This window comes from Xyrauchen texanus, chromosome 48 (assembly GCF_025860055.1).
Source record: "Xyrauchen texanus isolate HMW12.3.18 chromosome 48, RBS_HiC_50CHRs, whole genome shotgun sequence".
In the NCBI taxonomy this organism is placed as follows: Eukaryota; Metazoa; Chordata; class Actinopteri; order Cypriniformes; family Catostomidae; genus Xyrauchen; species Xyrauchen texanus.
Window position 1 is genome coordinate 19448095 of NC_068323.1, and position 10964 is coordinate 19459058.

Below are 10964 nucleotides of genomic sequence, written 5' to 3' on the forward strand. Positions count from 1 at the left end.
TAGTGAAAAACGAAGAGGAAAAAAAATCGGTTTTCATGCTCCCTTCCCAAGTCATTTAGGGAATTGTGCTGGAAAACCAAAATATCAACTCTGCTCTCTATGTTTATCACACATTTGATACAACCCAGCCGAGGACTGGTTAAATACATTGAAACAAACTTTCCAGCTGTGCGTGGATGGAAATGTAATCACTTTGAAAATAAACATTTGATCTGGGAGGCAGTCTTAGAGACTTTTCTGTTCCCTTATCAGGGTAGATGGCCATATTACAAAGGCGACATTGCCAGCTGCCTCAAACGTCACTGGTCTTTGAGTTGGAGCTGCCTTACCGTGTAATCTCCCTGCTTCAATGTGGTTTCAATTACTTGTCCTCTTATCAGAATATCTTAAGGCTCGGGCTGATGTTGTGTTGTGCTATGAACCGTGGAACTGCAAGGCAATGGGGCCCAGAGCGGAGGGGCATGAAATGTGAAACTGTCACACACACAAAGGCTTCCTGAACATTCTCGTGTGCCGTAGGGTAAACCTCACACTGAGATAAATCAGCAGAGGTTTAAAAAAAAAGAATCAAAGTGTTTGTCTTGAAAGGCATGTAAAGGGAAAACAGGAGAGAAAAGAAACACTTCAGCACACATTTTTGGGTCTGATTGATTATGATTTATTATCCTTGTGTTGAAATTGTGTTGCTGTTTGAATGCTTCATCTTCATCTGTTAAAAATTTGGTTACCAGTAAATGAGTGCTGTCAGTTCATTACATTTTATTTATCCCAATTTATTGCAGATTTTGAAAGTTCACAAATTTGACTCGTTTCTTGTCAAAATGCATTTATTTCCTTTTTAGGAAAGAAAGTAAAATGATATACAGCATGATCCTTTATTATTTTTTCCCCCTTAACAAATCCTTCACTACCAGTATAAAGATAGAAATGCACTAAAATAGCACCAATTCAAATAACATTAACCGTTTCCTAAAGTCTAAGTGGGAGCTTGACAAATTGAAATAACTAGTCCCCCCATGGGTTGTACTGTATATTCATTGCAATGAGCATTAAATCTCTTAAACTCTCATCCTCCACAATATTAATCAGCCTGCAGACTATGACTATCCACTTTGCTACAGCAGTTGTGAAGCCGCATTCATGATTAGCGTCAGGGCATCAACACCATACAGCGTCAAGTGCTGCTTAGAACTCCACATGAAAAGCACAGCAGACACCTCATTCTGTGTTTTCATGATAGTTAAGACTTAATCTGTTTCTGTGATAATTAATTTGCGCCTTACAGAGGCTGCAAAGTACTTGCTTTCTGTCACAAGTCCCATCCGGGCATGTTTCGTACACACAAATAGCATTAAGAGGTCTTTTCACAACTTTGTAGTGTGTGGGTGCTGCTCGTTTCTTAAATTGTGCATCCTCGTTTCCTTTCCTTGCTTCCTTTTCTTGATTCCTAGCTCCTCCCTCTTAGGAAATGAAAAAAGGATCCAATCCAAGGAAAGTAAACAAGGACTGAGGAATCGAAGCAATGCAGATTTGTAAAATGGGATGTCCTGCTCACTCGCGCGTCACTTCAAAGCGCCATCTCTGTGCAGCTGCATTACATCGGAGTGCTTGCTGTTATGTTGTTGAAACTTGATTAATTTATATGTTGATATAAAGCCTAATAATAGACCTTTTTCACAGTTAGTAATGATGGGTTTCCGCCTTATGTAGCAGTTATTACAGCTGCTGAAAAGTGACAGTAAACATGGTATCTTCTGACTTGTTTAATCCACCATTCTCTATTTTGTTTCCTCTTCTGGAAAGTCATTCAAATGTAATAGTCGATTATTTTCTTTTACTCTTGGAGCAAATGGGTAAGTGAAAATAATATTTGCTCTGATCTCCCATTCTTTCGCGTTCCAAAACACAGAGTGTGAAAAAGGTCTATTCAAGATACACAGTGAAAGTGTGCAACAATTGTGGTTTAATTGAACAGCAAAGGTGATATATTAATTAAACCTGTTGTGTTACATGTGAAGGGGGAGGAGAATGTATGTGTGCATCAGGTGCTTCAACCAAAAAGTCTTTCACATAAGGTTCTCCTGTTCTTCCTCACTCAAGCATCCTCAGTAAGCTTCTTCCATCCTTGCGGTGCATTTAGAGAATTGATATGTCCTTCATAATGGCAGACTTTCATCTGTTTCTGGGTTACTGGCTTGAGGATGGAGGAGCGAGGATACGAGGATGCACAATTTAAGAAATTAGAAGCATCCTGTGTGTTCTAGTGTGCGTCAGTGTAATGAATCCGGGCGAACACATTGCAAAAGTTCTGCGCTTGTCCCACCAGTGTTTTAGCTGGTTTGTGCTTTATTAATGGTAAATGCGTTAATCGTGATTAAGAAAAATTTACTTGTAAAAATTTTTATTAATCGCATGCGTTAATGCATTTTGTTCATGCATTCTCGTCATGATTTGTTTTTTGGTTTTTGGTTATACATCATGAATATAATGCCAGTAGTAGTTGTCTATATGTGGGTTTCCATCCAACAATGTTTATGCATATTTTGAAATTGCGAATAAGATATCCTGAATGGAAACGCTTGATATGCGAATAAACGTTCTAAATTTGCTTACAATTTTATGTGCTAGGAAGAGGTGGATTTTCTAGAGTTTTGCATTCATTAAAATGTGCATTAAGGTAATGGAAATGGTTTATTTAGCAAAACAATGACGTGTTTTGACATTTTGTGCATGTGTTATGAGTATGCGATAGCTTGATGTGACTAGCCCACCGAAAGGTCCGACCTTGGCACACAATTTTTTGAACATAGCTCTTGTCATTCATAAGTGTTTAACTAACAGCTGGTCGATAAAGTGGGTCCTCACAATCCACCAGAACAGTTTTGAGAGCGGGTGCTCCCAGGTATGCGGAGACTGGTGGTCTATGGGCATCACAGCTATTCCAGCCCACACTATATCAGATATTACACTTATTCTGCAGTGTCTCATGGATTCAATAAAATAAGATATTTGCTCCAATCTTGCAAATAAAACTGTCCCCAAAGCAGGGAGAGGTAATTCAGCTGCTCCATCATGATGAGGCGGCTCCCTCATGATAATGCGCATTACATAGTGGATGGATCCTGCAACAATTCATATTTTCTTAAATTGTAATTTAATAAATGCGCTTAAACATGCTAAACATTGTGAGTGGAAACCCAGCATATGTCTAACACAAGCAAGTTCTGAGTGTGTGAGACATGGGTTCTGGTCCCAACGAAACCAGGAAGTAATTGTGTTCATATAAACAAAGGTAAGTTTGATTCAGAGGTTGCATTTTCACTCTAAGATTACGTTTTTACTCCATTGATGGTTAGGTTTAGGGTTGGGTCTGGGTTAGGACGTATGGCAGACATCATATGTTAATAATTGTAACTCAAACATTGCTTGTAAACCTGATCTTATCTCACTTCTGATTTAGATATGTTGTTAATTTTCAAGCTTTGCTGTAAATGGTCGATTATTTCACGGGTAGCTTCCTTTAATGGAGATTTCAGCTGCCTGGAACAATAAGTACACTCGTTTCTTCAACAATTAGTCAATTTCTCCTTCCCCTGCTGCTTCTCTCAACTTTCCTTGTGTTGTTTTGTTAAGGTCTGTCCAATTATTGGCTTCCCCATTCCATAATTTACCTCAGCCCCTGTGGAGGGAAATTCCAGAGATCACATTTAATCGGTTTCAGTCACATTCACCTGCTTTAACATTGTGATGATTAGATTCCATCCAAAGATGTGTATTTGTGTGTGTTTTCTAAAGGGAAGCTATCACACACTTGCGACCTGATGGTTGCAATTGTAGCCAATCGGTTGCATCCAGAGGTATCATTATGTTACTGAATTAGGCAGCTTTACACCTTGGATCCAGTCCCTTTGAGGGAGACAATTAAATGCAAATGTTTCTCACAGTGAGGAAAGAACAGACAAATTAAATCAGAAGATGTGTTTCAAGTATGCTACAGTTGGACATCCTAGCATTTTGACCCTTAAAGATTCCAGAAAAATATCTGGGAAAGCAATCATAGGTAACACTTTATAGCTTTTATTAGGAACATAAAAAAAGTGTTTTATTGCTATTGCTCATACTTCGGGGTAAGAGATTTGTAAAACAATTCAAAACAAAAAACCTTACCCTAAGTATTAAACTACATTATGCCACTTGTCCCACATGTTGAGTAGTATCTGAGCAATCAGACTGATTTTTGCCTGGTGGACAATCAAATTCCATACATTTATATTGGAAGAGACACGCAAGCTATAGCTAGTAGCCAGAATCTCATACAGACAAAGTGTGAGCTATTTTGGCCAATAAGAAAACACGTAGCAACTACCAAAAACTCCCTATCAATGACATACAGTAGCAATTTGCAGTACCACTAACCCAGCATTGTGGGCCAGCACGACACACATTTTGTTCAGAAAAGCATTATTTTGATCAGTTAATAATATAATACTTTCTAATGACTTCATTATAAAATGCTACCTGCTTTATTTTAGGTAGTATAACAAGTTGGACATTTGGTGCCTGTCATTGTGTGTGTGTGTCTGTCATAATGGCACACATTTACCCCCAACCCTGAGAACTGTCTTTACACAAATACTGTATCGTTCTTGAATCTAATGAGTACCAGGTTGGGAAAACAGAGCTCACAGAACACGCATTGTCAAACTCCCTGCTTGGATCACAGCCACTGCCGTTACCGCAGCCTGTTCACTGGTGTGACTTTGTGTGATTCCTCTATTAAATTATTTAAAGGCCCTAGGAATATCTGCTCTGTGTACTGTAGCCGCACACTTACATTATTTTATCATTAGCTTGTGCTTAATTATATTTATACAGTAGCAATTACCACAATGAATCATTCCCCCTGATCCATTCATTAATGCTGTAATAAGTAAGATTCCTAACATTGGAGCAATTCAAGCTTGATGTACCACCTTGATGTTTTCTTAAATCTATGGCAGTAGGGGGCAGTCAGTGCAACTCCAGTAGCCTACAGGCAACACAACTTGTCAAACCAACGAGCAGGCAGCATACAGCCTTCCACAGTTGACATGCTCTTGCACTTAAAAACAGCTGGACTAACAACAACAGAATTCTGTGGTCTCGAGATGCATTTTTGAACGTTTTAAACTACATTTGACACTTGACACAATGTCTGTAAAAAGCACTGTGTTTATGACTAGAGATGCTGAAAACTAGTGAGACGCGATACATTCGGTCTGGCATATGAGTACATAGACCAACAAATCAAAATAGTGCCGACGGAATGGGGCAATGATAGGGTTATGTTTAGTGATATGGAAACAAACAATATTTCGACTTCTTAATCCACTTCATCTATTGTCTACTCTAAATATATTTTTTGAGTTTAAATTCTAATGGCCATTTTAATGAATTATTATCATTGCATTATATTATCTTATATTTATAATTATTTTAATTATTAAATCCTAAATGATCTTTATTTGGGGTCTTTCTCAGTAAATATTTATATATGTGAATAATTACAATTAAATGAAATTAAATTACACCCTGGTGCAAATAGTGGTAGATATTATTTGCACCCCAACCCTGGTGCAAATGGTAGGTATTCATTTCACCTTGGTGCACATAGTGTCAGATACTATTTGCACCTATATTTAAATACTAACATACAGTATATGGGCATCACTGCAGTATGTTTATTGTGTTTATTTAGAGTTCCACAGACATACTACATTAACACCTACACCTAAACCTTGCCTTAAAGGTGGGGTATGTGATTTTCTTTTTTGACCATTTTTTCAAAATAACTTGAAATCCTATTCCTAACCCACTTACTGGCTGTAAATTAGAAGCACTGAAATGAAAATTAAGCAATTTAATCATCTGTGGAACGGGCAGGACTCGAAAAACTCCAGCCAATCATTTTCAAGACCATCTAGAATCATTGGACAGAAAATGTGTCAATCAAACGGTCGTACCATGCCCCCCTCCCCCCACCACCCTGGCGCGCGTGTCCCGTTCGTGCGCATACTCAAAGCTCGTGACCCAGTAACAGGAAGCGATTGTATTTATGTATGGAGAATAGAGCTTTTATAGTGCTAGTGGGGTTGTTCCACATTTCTTGAATCCTGTTTTGAATAGAAGACCGCTGTACAGATGCCAGGGCTGGCGATGTTCTTTTTTTTTTTACAGTTATGAGAAAATCAGCTCTACACCTTTCAAGAGTGGTATGCGACCCCCTCCTCCTGCTGTGTCAACAATTTGCTCTGAAAAATTGTCTGACAGGTGAATGCACTGTTTGACTAGTGAGTCTAGAACACTGCTAGAACACTGCGCATCTGAGTTTTCGCTCGTGCATGATTGCGCGTCCATGTTTTTCGAATGGGTCGAGTCAGGGCCAGCGTTGGAGGAGAGAAGGTAGGACCTTAGAGTTGTGTATTTTCAAAATCTGCCGGCCGTTTTGCAAATCACATACCCCACCTTTAACCTTACCTTAGAAAAAATAACCTTTTGGTTTTACTAAAATTACCAGTTTCACCAAGGTATTTTGTTGTAAATTTACAGTAACCACAAAATTAACCATGGTTACTATTATAAACAACATATTACTGTGGTAACACCAAGGTTAATTGCATTAAATCTATGGTTTCTGCCAAAACACATGGTAACTAAAATATTACTATATAGTATTACGGTGATGCAATCTACAGACAAGCGACACCGAGCCGTGGGAGCGAGTGCGATCGCCAGACCCCGCCTCCTGATCAAACCCTTCTCCACAGTCCCCGACATTCACTGTGACCAAATCACTGTGATAAAATCAACATTTATATTCATTTTGATCTATTATTTTAAGTAGTATTAAAGTAAATATTAAGAGTGGATCAGGAAATCGGATGGGAAAAAGAGTGGGACAAAAGGTGGATTCAAACCGAGGTCACTAGGATAACAGGACACATCCACACCTTTACTCCGCACGCCACTGCATCGACATCAGTTATTTAGTTTTGTCGTATATTCCTGTGGTTTCACCAGACCGCTGGGGTGCAAATACCTGCAATGTGTGGCAGATGCTTTTTAATTAGGTGTAAATAGTCACTCCGTTAATGAATCGGCACATTACATAATTAATTCTATTAATAATTAATCGATTGACAGCCTTAATATGTATACTGTATGTATATATTTACTTCTACAGTTGGCCAAGCACATAGTTCATCCACAATGCCTGATTCAGTTTGGCTTCTAAAACAGGTCATAACATAGTAAAACAGGCTGTGAAAATAAGGAAGGATTACCGCAAGAGATTGTTTAGCATGATGCAATTGACTCTTGATTCTAAAATACGAATAAAAATAATAATAAACAACTACATAAAATAAACTCTCACATGCCAATGTCTACCCCTCTATCCAATATTGGCAAGCATGCCTAAGAATATTGCCATCCCCTTCGTCTAAAAAGTTTAGGCCCCTTGGCCTAAAAATTCACTGACAGGAAACATACCAAAGGCTCTTCAATGCACCTTTCTTTTTTGAGTGATGCATTTAACATTTCTACATTGAATGATGGACGTAGACACATTGCAGCGGTCGTGCAGAAATGTTCACCCCTTCCCCAAATCAAATAACTTTTTATCTTGCCCACTCAATACTTGGGCCAGTCCAAGCCCACAGGAGAGAAGTCTGTATGTCATTTGCTTGCTGGATCCGTTCAGCCAATAAACTAGCTCATAGTTTTGATTCTTCACGGGCACGTGAGAGGGGGAAAAGAGAAATAGTCCAGCCACGTGCTGCTGTCTGCCTCTCTGTCTCACTCTGCCTGCCCTCCGCTCAGGCACTGTAACTCTGCTTAATATCACATACTATTTTTTTTTCTTTCTAGTTTTTACTTGCTTCTCTCTTTTTTTTGGCTAAACTTCACCATGGCTAGACAGCACTTTGGACTCCATAGAGTCAGTCAGTCTGTTAGTTGGTCTTCTATCAGACTGTATTTCAACATATGTGTGCATATATCGGTTGTTTGGTCTGTCTGTCTTCAGTAACCAGCATTCTAGTTGATATATGGAAATGGTAAAAAGCTTTACATTTCCAAAGCATTAGCAACAGTATTATAGTAAAGTAACACACATTTACACATTTCTTTTTGAATGTGTCTATCTACCTCTCTGTTTCTTGCCTGCCTGTTGAGCCAAATTGTTAAGCAACTGTATGTGAAGCTAATTTGTTCCATATAATGAAAACACCTGGAGGAAGTGACTGCCCAACTAAAGCAGGCCGCGTAGTGATTAGTCTCTCAGTAACTGCTCATACACATGCATACACAAACAATCAGGAACACCAGTCATCATTGTACTCTGTACCATGACTCCAAGAGGTTTATATGCTGTTGTTGCACTCATGTACTGTATGTCCTGCACTGAATGTGTGAAAATTGCACAAAGCAAAGTTTGGCTGTTATACATGTGAAATGAATGCCACTACAGAGCCCTCCAGTGGCAGGTATGTATTAACACACGTCACAATTCTGAAACAATTTTACACACAACAATAAATGCTCAAATGTTACAATCATTTACAACATGGGTCTAATTAATAAAACATTGCATTTAGTACAAGTTTTGTATAGTGTAATTTGCATACCCAGGGATTTGAAAAAGTCAAAAATACAAAGTCACCCCAACTGAACAAGAAAAACAGCCTACGGTAGTTAGCTGGTCTCCCAGCCTTGCGAAACTGGTTAGGCTGGTCTTTTAGGGTGCTATTGAAGTGTTTTGGGCATCTGTCATCTAGTCAGGCTGGGACACCAGCTTGCCGACCAGCTAAAAACCAGCTTAGGCTGGCTGGGAGACCAGTTAAACCAGCTAAGGCCAGCAAACCACCTGACACTGTTTTAAGTGGTTTGCTTTCTTTCAGCTAAACACCAGCTTAGCCAGGCTGAGAGATCATCTAATTTAGCTTAAACCAGCTAAGATCAGCAATCCACTTGCTTTCTTATCCAGCCAAACAAGCTAAAAACCAGCTTTGCCATGCTAGGAGACCATCTTAAATCAGCTAAGACCAGCAAACAACCGTAGGCTGGTTTAAGCGAATTCTTTTTCAAGCTAAACCAGCTGTATACAAACTTAGCCAGGCTGGGAGACCAGCTAAATCAGCTTAAACCAGCTATGACCAGCAAACAACCTTAGGCTGGTTTATATTTTTTATTTTTTTACAGCTAAACACTAGCTTGGCCAGACTGAGAGACCAGCTTGAACCAGCTAAGACCAGAAACCCCATCAAGAGACATCTGAAAATCAGGCTCTCTCAGAAAGTTCCAGTAAGTTGTGGGAGAAGCTTTGCTTCACTTATGAGTTGTGTTGATGGCTAAATCATCTTAATGGATGGGTTACAGTCTCAACAGAGCAGGAGAGCAGAGGAAAGCAGAATGGAGAGGATGCGACGAAGATACATCATTCACCTGTGCATTAAAAATCATCTTTCAACACCATGTTATTCCCACATGTTGCCACCATTCAGAACGAGCTTTCACAAACTTTTCAGATACCCCCTGTGCTCCATCCATCACACATAAGTCAACACATACATGAGGAATGCTAAAGCATGTCTGTCAGGGTTCATCAACGCATTTGGGATGCACTGCAAACACACATCTGTCCTAACTTGCGCAAAGTGTTTTTTATGTATACGAGTCCTGACAACGGATCAACCATATACTGTATATATACACAGTGGCGATTTCTCAAGTCCAGCAAAGCCTTCCCTGTTGGCATGACATGCCTAATAAATAAATATTTCTCATTTACCTTTTTACCCATGTATTTTCAATTGCTTACACTCCTAATTCATCTACAAACGAATAGCAAAAAAAAAAAAACTGAATTTATTCCTCAATGCTTAAAAGTAAAGTGTGACGACTGTTTCACGAATCGCATGCCCGAAGCCATGCTCCTTAGCCGAAGCAGCGTGTGAGTCTGAGCTCCACCCCATCAGGCCTTCAGAATTTCCACAGAATCCCTCAACACTGCAGTGAATAGGCATATAAAGTCAGATTGTCAGATTCATCAGCCAATCAGACTGATTTATATGTTTTTGTGGGTGTGGTCTTTAGGATATGTCCCAGTCCAGGCCTTCTAGATGGCCTTGAGTAAAGCAATCACACTTTAAGTGATTTAAGTATGTAATTTGAAAGCGAAGAGCGTCAGATCTTGCTGACGAATCGTCTGTCATCACTGCTGTTATTGCCGTTGAGAAAGAGGCACTTATAAAAACCTGAGATAATCTGATCGTGCGATTGATTAATTAAACAGGAAAGGAGGACTGAGTTTCACTTCAAGCAAATTGGTAAGTGCTTTTTGCATTGTTATAGCAACATCAGGAGTTTTCTAAGTGTAAATTATGCTGCTTGAGCATTCAGTGTCAGATCATAACTGTGTACCCTGACGAAACAAAATTTATTGGAAGCAAAATGTCAATCGCGAGATTTTTCTTGGTATTAGACCTCCTTGGTTCTGGCTTTCATGCGTGGACGTGTTTTTAAAATGTCAATTGGTATTATTAGTTGACTGCCACGTAATGCATGATGAGGATACGGTGTCTTATTTATTGTGAAACTGTGTTTCCTTAATGGCATGAATCACACTGAAGGCCTAGACTTAAAATACACATGCCGCCGCTGTATATACATATATCTATATATATGCAGACAGGTTTCGATTGCTGGCTAAAAAAGCATGCTTTACATCAAGGACTTTATTGCATCCTCAGCTATGTAAACTCAGCATTCATGGCCTTGTCTTCTACAAATCGAAATTCAGACATCTGCACAATGACATATATCAGAAAAAAACAAGCCAAAATATGTCCCAGGTTTACAAATAAACAGCCAAGGGAATGTTGATGCTGTGGTTTCTAATCCCAGTGCTAAAAGTTTGATGAGTC